Consider the following 9,572-nt stretch of genomic DNA (forward strand, 5'->3'; position numbering starts at 1 on the left):
TGCTGTTTGAGTGGCAGAGCTGTTGACCAATCCGTGCTCTGCTCATGTACAGTAGCTCCGCCAGCGTGTTTAGCACATTGGGTCTCTCTCAATACTTGAAAAGGGAGATTGCAATGCTTTAGGCGTTGATGACAAAAACCATAGTTTGCACGTTCTATGAAGTATACCTAAATGTAGTATCTAATGAGTTTTAAATTTCATACAGTATTTTGACCTAATTGTTCCTACTACTGTACATTCACAGGGCAGTACATTATGTATATCTAATATATGCCAGTGTGTAAGAGATAGTCTTTCAGCCCCACTCATGATTTATAAATGAGCATTAGAATTATGAACAAGCAAACTAGAATAAATGATGTGTGAGCATGTTTCACATTACAACAGAAAAACCAAATTCTCTCAAGCAGACAGCGGATACAAACATTCATTCTGAACAGCCACTGTGCTGTATGAGAGAAAGAGAGAGAGAAAGAGAGAGAGAAAGCCCTCCTCACTATCCAAACAAGGACAACAAATATTTATCCACAAGGAGGGCCACCCCTGGATGTTTGCTCACTTCCATTTACACTCTGCTAATCATGTGAGGCCAATCTGTGCCCGAGGAGAGAGAGAGGGAAAGGAGAAGAAGAGATATGGCCACAGCACTTGATCCACGGATGATCCAGAGGATCATGAATAGGTCTTGACTTTGAGAGCAGCTATCCCCCCCACCTTCGCTCTGTTTGGACACAAGCATTTTAGTTGGAGGAAATGAATGGGCTAGCACAAAGCAAATGGGCAGAGTCAGTCTCCATTAGTGTCAGACGCACCTAGCTAAGCAAGATGGGATTTTAATGGCTCTGAATGCCAGTGGACCAGAGAACAGTAAATGTGCAGTGGCAGGTCAGACTCAGGGAACTGTGAACAGTGCTCTTTGGACGAACAGCATCTAAAGCAGTCGTGGGACTTTTAGTATGCTGATGCAGGGCGCTATATCCCCTCCACCCGAAGAACTGGGGAACATAGGCAGTTGATTCTGCTCACTTTACTGCATTGTCAATAGTGTTGAGTTAGAATGCAGCAAGGAAGTAAGCAAAGATGTGAATCTGATGGGCCCTACAACTCATTTGATGTGAATGAGTTAGAGGGCCCACTGGCTGACTCAGTGTTCAGTCCTAATTGAAAAAGAGTGGGTTCCATCTCCTCATTACAGGCCAGTCAAGCTGAACAGACACACATCAGCTGTGAGGAAGCGGTACTGAATGTTCTTGTCTTCATGTTAACAACATTTGACAACAACCATGCAACAGGAAACCCAAGCAGGACTGTAACCCTTTTAAACTGAAAATGTGTCAACCACATAATACACAGTATCACATCTGTTATAATGACAATATGTGTACTAAGAATAAATGTTACAAAAAGTAAACACAAATAAGTAAGTACATAAACCAATTACTGCAATTACTGTAATAAATGGTGGCACAGTTTATCTTTACATTACTTCAGTCAATAATTTAATTTTTAAAGCAGATACTGTTTTTATGTCTTGGGATAATTTTATTATCTGTGAATGCACCCACTTCTTTAGTGTGTCTGAACTGTTCTGATATTGCAAATGTTTATTTTTCCATAAATGGAGATGGACGGCCAAGTAGTTTGGGAACTCACTCTTAAGTAGCTGCTGTCACAAGGTGACCATTTCAAGAGTTTCCCTTTTTCCACGGAGATATTTGCACTTCCAACTTTCTCGGATGCAGGTGAGTTGTAAAGTTTCTAAACTTTCTAAAAACAAACATTTATTGGGCATGTACACTGAACACATATGTGCCTATTTCTCTGTCAGAATCTGTGTTAGTGGCCTTTTATTGTGGCCAGCCTCTTGATAGGCCACACCTGTGAGGTGGATGGATTATCTCGGCAAAGGACAAGTGCTCACTAACCCAGATTTTTGACAGATTTGTGAACATATGAGAGAATGAGAACAGATTTGTGAACATATGAGAGAATGAGTGAAATAGGCCTGAATTTTGTTCAGTATAAATTGTAAAACTATGTAAAACAAAATACACCAGTGTATGTAGGTACATACATACAAGGTATATGCATACAAGTTTACATTACATCCAATCATGCAGGTGAAAGGTCAAAGCTATCCACTGTCTATAGCACATGACACAGACAATTTTTCTTTAGGTAGCTCTTGGCTCAGATCACTTCTGACTTCAGTGTTGATATTCATTCGAGATAGTCTCCATGAATCCATTGCAAATTCATTGGTATTGTATAACACATTTTAGCAGTGGCGAAGATTTACATTTTACCAACCATCATCTGGTTTTGTAACATTTTAATAAAGAATTGTTGCTTGGAAGATTGACTAATTTGACGTACTGACACCGCAAAGCTGTAGGTCATTTGCTCACATCTTGCTCCAGAGACCTTTTTTGTGGATATACTGCCAATCATTTTGACAAAGATATTGACTGATGGTCACTATTCTACAGTGGAAGAATGGAAATCTACCTGTAATTGGAATATTGATTGCCTGTCTTGTGGAGTTGGTGGACAAATACATCAGTATGATCAGTAAACACTCACTCCACAGCACCTGTTCCCAGGGAAGCCAATACACCAGACTAATGTGAATGAATGGCGAGTAATCCCTGCAGCAGAATGCAGAGTAGAACGAAACATTGACTTATCCATAGATATAAATTCAACATTAGCAGGTTATTGCAATGCAGTAAACCTCAGTCTATTCAATTAGTGATAATGCTTGTGTAATCAATATTTACACAGTTGTACCAGTACATCCTTCAGCTGGTGTAAATATCACAGTATAGCCCCCGTAAATAAGTAACTAGTAAGTATGTAACTAGATATGCAGCAACTACAAAATCTTATCAGCAGGTTAAAAATCAAATGAGGTCTTTTGTTTAACTCCACAGCTCCAGTTTTGCGAGAGTTTTGCAGAATCTGATATTGATATTTACCATATGGTCTTAAATCTTGAGGAGTCTTTCATAAACCATTTGTTCCAATAATGAATTTTGCATTGTCCAGCAGGTTTGCAGAGGAACATTGCTTCTCTTGCGTCCCTGTGTCATTTCACAACACTGCGCATGGCACCTACATCAGCATATACTATTTATATTTCCTCCATTGTGCTACTCTATGCAATTTTGCTATAGCCTAGAGGCCTCTGGTATGGAATATTTTACTCTGCGTGAGTGACAGTGGCTGCGTCCCTTGCTACAGTATGCCAACTCCAGTGATGTGAAGAGAAGATCAAGTACTCTTCTACACGTATCATGCGGGACTGAGTCTACAGACGTAAAAGTTGAAAAAATAAATCCCACCATATGCACTGTTACAGACATGAAACCATGCATCCTTGTTAAGATACACGTATTGTGTGCCTGTACTCTGGATGTTGGAGTCTCTAGTCTTGGCCGACTGTTTAAAGCCTCCACTCTCCTGCCTGTGAAGCTGCAGCCCTCAAAGATTCAGGCTCTGGCACTTTAATAGGCTTGGACCAAGCACCCCAGCTACTGAAAGGCAGTTTATGACCTCCATGTAATCAGCAGTAAATGCTGCCACCATCTGTCTCTTTTTACTCAATTATCTGACTGAGTGACTTTTACTGACAAACACTGTCCAGGTAAACACAGTAACGTAAATCCCCCAGCTAAGATTATGACACATCTATACATCATCCTACACTCTTTATGATTTCTTTTGGGTCAGTTCTTGTTCTTGCAATGCTTTGAATGTAATCACTGTCCTTCAGTTCTGAGCAGAAAATTCTAATATGATTCTCCATAGATCCTGTACTATTACATCTGTGAGGCTATTATTACTTGAATCCTCATTACTGCTTCATTGTGAAAGTCACATCCATCCATCCATCCATCGTCAACCGCTTATCCTGCGTACAGGGTCGCTGGGGGGCTGGAGCCTATCCCAGCTGACATTGGGCGAAAGGCGGGGTACACCCTGGCCAGGTTGCCAGTCCATCGCAGTGTGAAAGTCACATACAATATATATATTCTACACCCTCAGCATGACTAACACTGTGAGCCTAGAGCTTTATTTAAAAGTCCTTAATGAAAACAGCCTCCTAACTAGGTTTATAATGATTCATCACACTATGTTAAAGTCAATTTATTAAGAACTGTTGATTAAAGGGGGCTGACAATCTTTTGCTCCACTCTTCCACCCCCTAGTGGACATTTCATAGATGATCTTGAATAGTGTTGAAATGTATTTCAAAAAAGCTTTGCCAAGCATGGTGAAATAATGTGCATCTCTGCAGTTAAAGAACTGTCCCATTTATGTACGTTTTTTAACATACTTTACATACACCACTGCATATACAGTGAAAGTACTGTGTCTTTATTCATGCAAGAAAACAAACTCTGTCAACATTACATTTACATTTATTCATTTAGCAGACGCTTTTATCCAAAGCAACTTACAAGTAAGTCAGAGGTCGCACGCCTCTGGACACCACAAGCATCTAGGTTAGTTTATGTGAGTGAAACAGGTAAAAATGTAATCACCTGAGACAAGTGATTAGTGCCCTAATCCTTGTAGATCCAGGGTCATCTGCTGGGAAAAATAGAGTCAGAGTTTGTTTTCTCTGTTAGCTGAAAGACAACAGCAAGTGTCAGACGACAGAATTTACTTTGCACTATTAAACTGATATGTTTTTGACAATTACATACTTATAAGTCACGTGTGACAGCCACTCAGATCTGACTGCACCTTCTCCAATTCGTTCTGTGATACTTACTGATCTGTCATATTTATTTAGGTGCTTCTACTCAAAGTTCTTTTTTCTATTCTTATCCCTTTCTCTCAGTCCTTTTAAATGCTCATGAGACATGAAGCCAGAGTGCAAGATATGAACAGTGAAACTTACAGCTGCTTACTCGTTCTAACAGGGATATCAAGAGGCTTACAGTACATCACAGGATCTCTGACAGACCTTATAGACATAACCCTATTTTCCACTGCATGGTAATACTGCACACAGTCATTACAACCAAGCACCTGCTTCTTTTGTTTGCTATTTCTCCACAAGTGGGAGGGAGATAAGAAAACCAAGGAACAAAATCCTATTAGAGCATCCCAGCTCAATTGTATTGGGAAGAAAAAACTAATAAAGAATAAATATGTGAGACATTATTGCAAAAATATAAGCTAGATGCACTCAAACATAGGCAGCAGCTATGGAGGCAGCTGTATCAACTATAGTACCTGCACAATTTATTTCCTGATTTCCTTCCACCTAATATACACTCATGGTTAGATTTTAGGATGTAAATGTCTTGTCCACACAGCATCAACTCACAGGAGGTTGCCATACCAATTGGTATCAGTCTAGCAAAGGATCTTTCTAGTAGGAATCGGTCACTGGGTTAATGTCCATAATGAATTCAAAACAGACCACATGCCACCTGTCAATAATGCTCAAGTGTTAACAAGACACCTGCAGCATCGCTGGCCTTGTTGCTGCTCATCATTTCCATTCTCCCTTGTTCCCACTCGTCCTGCATAATCATGCAGGTGTGGGCAACTCCATCAAAGAGGTCGCATTTTGCTGCTTTCTCCCCTTTTGGGTGTCTGAGTGGATAAATAAGACAAGATACGGGAGGCTTTCATAGCAACACCAAAGCCCAGTTATTTTTCCAATATGAGCCGATGACAAACGTATGGCTTCCGTCGGCAGAGCACTCCAACATAGACAAGTGCCTAAAGCTGAATCTGAGGTGAGTGGAAAAAGAAACAGACTGTTTTCAGTTTTCTCCACTAGGAGTCAAAATTGAGCCACAAAGGACAACCGTCACAACAGAGCTACTGTGTGATACATTAAAATAATAACTATTCAGAAAAGCATTCACAGCAATGAGTGCCATTATTGCTTTTTTTTTTTATTTACAAAATTAGGACAAAAACTGAAACAGTTTTGGATGGCAGTTGCTAAATCATAAGGAATGAATAGTATATGTAAATTGCAATGGGAATAAACTATAAACCAATGGGAGTGTTTGTAATGAAATTCCCTGTGTGTCTTTTACAACAATCTGAAAAATGTATCTTCATTAGCTATATTAGCTTATCCTTGAGGTCACAGGGGTTTGGGGTGGATCCCAGATGACAATGGGCGAGAAGCAGTTAAATCTATCAAGTGTACAATATAATTAATAAAAAGTTCTGACAATGTAGTACAATTGACGTTGTATGAAGCATGCGAAGTATGAACCATAAACCTTTAAAACACACATATTAGCCTACTGAAGCTAATTTCTTTTATTTTTAGCCAAGCTAGGGGTGTGACTCTAGAGAGCAACAATGTCAGTCTGGTGGTCATTCCACCTCTTTCGTGCAGACTGAAATATCTCAGCATCTATTGGATGGATTGTCATGAAATGTGGAACACACAGTAATTTGTCCCTCAGGATAATTTGTAATAATTCACCTGATCCATTCCCTAACTTTTCATCTAGAAAAAATCCAAAATCTTAATTTGTTAAAATCTTAAAAACATGTGACCACTTAATGAGCAAATACCTGCAAAACAAATAACAATCCAGTCTCAGCTGTAGTTTGTGTTTGTGCTAATTAGCAAATGTCATGCTAACATGCCAAACAAACATTGTGAACATGGGAAATATTACACCTGCTACATGTCTGCTTGTTGTCACTGTGAGCATGTTAGCATTTTGATTAGCATTAAGCTCATAACACCCCTGTGCCAACGTTCAGCCTCATCGAGCTGCTATCACTGAAATGTGGATGTCTTGTTAAAATGTGCATTTGCATTTGCAACCCCTTTTGTGTTTGTTGTTAGAGCTTTCCTGAAACAACTCAGGGACTACTGCATGTCCCTAATCTGATAAACCGAAGCTCTTTGCAGAATCCATTTCATCTTCACTTTTATTACATGCCGGTAAAATGGTAATTTGTTGGATATTACTGTTGATCAGAGCAGCAGAGTCTCGTCGACCAAAACAAAACAGCACTCTGATAACAACTCCTGCTAACGCTGAGAAAATATTAATTTTATCTGTTCATCCTGCATGACTTCACATTATAGGAAACATCTCACAGGTTTAAAGGAATGCCACTGATAGAAATAAAGGTTAAGCGTCGGCTCTTTCCACATTCAGTGACCCACATGACTGTATGATGCTGCTGCCTCAGGAGTAGCTACGGTCAGTGTCACGGTCAATCAACCACTGATTCAGGCTTCAGAGACACACACCTCACTTTATGACAACTCAATAGGTGGGGGTTGATGTTATTATGGAAGGGCAGAGAAGGCCAGTGACCAGTAGGGACTGACCACACATAGTAAATGTTTATGTGTCATTATTCATCCTCCAAGAGAAGATCTCTACTTCCACGCTCAAATTCCTTTTTTTTATGGTCCATTCAAAACTGGGATAAGAGGCCTTTAAATTTAATTGTTTGGAAAATTTGGTCGTTTTGTTTTTGGTGGCAAACTGGTGCTACTGTACCTACTTAAACCTGGCAATTTCCAGCCATTTTACATGCGAGTGGTTTAGAGAGAGTCAGGGAAAATTGGCTCATCGCTCAATAGAGCTGTGAGATTTCTGCTGATGACATTTCCATTAACAACAGGACATAATATGTTTATAGATCCCTGTTTGCTTGGCCCTTTAATTTTCTCCCTCTGCCACACAGTTTCTAACAGCTGCGTGGGTGTGAGGGAGGGCTTTATAGATTGTTCAAACAGTGGATCTATAGACAGTAAATTCTGCTGACAAAGCATGGTAAGCTGGACGGGGCAGAAAACTACATCTCTTGGTGACTTATAGAACACGGTGCAATACAGAACAGAGCTCAGTAGAGATGACATAGTGGCATTGCCATACAATAAGATAATGGTAATTTTATTAAATGTACACCATAGGAAGTATACTGGTGTACTCTTGAACCCTACAGTTGATTTAGTAATGATGATATTTTCAGATAATGATAATGGCATGCAATAATTGCAAAACAATTGATTTTCTAATTTTACAGAGGAACAAGAAGAAAATCGCTGATGAAAGCTATTGCAGCAGTTTCCAGACTTCCTGTTTCTGTGTTGTAGCCCCGGTTTCAGCTGTTCTGGTGTTAACAGACAGCTCCTGTCACATGATGTCCATTAATTGTTAGTAAATTTGATTAAATTCTGTATGACCAGGTCTGCTTATTGGGTGTAATTGGGTTTGTGAGGCCCCAATGTTGTGTTCCTTCCACATTGAGGAGATTGTTGGATTTTTGATGCGAGAGAAGACATTTGTCTGTCTTGTACCAAGTCAAGATTATTGTATATGAGACTGCCAAGAGGACACAATGAAGTCTGAGGTTCCTGAACCAGACTAACAAAATTTAAAAATGTGAATGCTATTTGTTTTTTTCCCTTAACATACATATATTAAATAAAACATTATAATGAAGATGATCTTTGTATCCTACACTTAGGTAGGTAGGTATAATAGAACATTTTAAATGGCCTAAAAGAAAGTGACATAAATTTATGTAGACGGAATGCAATAACCCTAACAATGATATTTAGTTTCATTGATAGAAAAGTAAGATGGAAATAAACTTTGTAATCGAAAAAAGTATTGTCAAAGGAGCATTGTCCTTTCCTGCCTTAGCTTTGATTTCTATAATTGCAGGATCTTGTTTTTTAGAATTGCACATTGCCCCCTCTAAATCAAAATATAATTAAAGTATGTTTCCCCCTAAAAACATGCAGATAAGCTCATTGTAGTTTCTCTTTTTTTTTAGTTTAGCAGCTGGACAGTCAGAGGAGATTTCAGTATGTAAATAACACTGTGAATGCAGAATTTTAGAAGGATAAATTACAATATAGGCACTACCCCTTAAGTACGTGAGTGAATGAGTGGTCTAAAGTCTCTTGGAATTGTTACAATAGAGTCCTACACCTAGACAGCCACATCTGCCCTGTGATGATTACACAATAATAATTATATTCGTCACCGGAAGCCAAGAGCTACTGCTCCATGAACAGTTTATTTACGGAGTCATCAACCTCTGGACAATTTCATCATGGGAAATAAACAACCAGGGTCACGTCCTTCGCTAGTGAAATATATCAACTCGTCTGTGAGGAATCACGTTAATAAAACATTCTGGCACAGAGACATAAAACTCAAATATTAGTTGCACACTCACACACACAATACAATGTTTAGACTAGATTTAGCCCCAGTTTAATAATCTCAAATCATTGTAAAAAAAAAAAAAGAAGAAAAAAAGTAAAATGAGAATCCTGTGCTGACATTTCAGTGCATCTAATTAACACAAACCATCTGGGATGACAGCTTTGACATAATTTGGATTTTCATTTAAGTAAAGAAGAATTAAAACCGCATTGTGCATACTGTATATATTGAGCTTGAGCTCGGCAGCAAAGAAAACCTTCTTTTCAAATAGAACATATCTGAAAGATGATCCTAAAGTAAAGAAAAGCAGACTATTAATAATCTGACATCCTAAATGCAAAATATGCATTTGATCTGTCCATGTAATTACATTAAACC

The sequence above is a fragment of the Micropterus salmoides genome, unplaced genomic scaffold (assembly GCF_014851395.1).
Source record: "Micropterus salmoides isolate LMB-PRFRI ecotype aquatic unplaced genomic scaffold, ASM1485139v1 Ms_hic_scaffold_19, whole genome shotgun sequence".
In the NCBI taxonomy this organism is placed as follows: domain Eukaryota; kingdom Metazoa; phylum Chordata; class Actinopteri; order Centrarchiformes; family Centrarchidae; genus Micropterus; species Micropterus salmoides.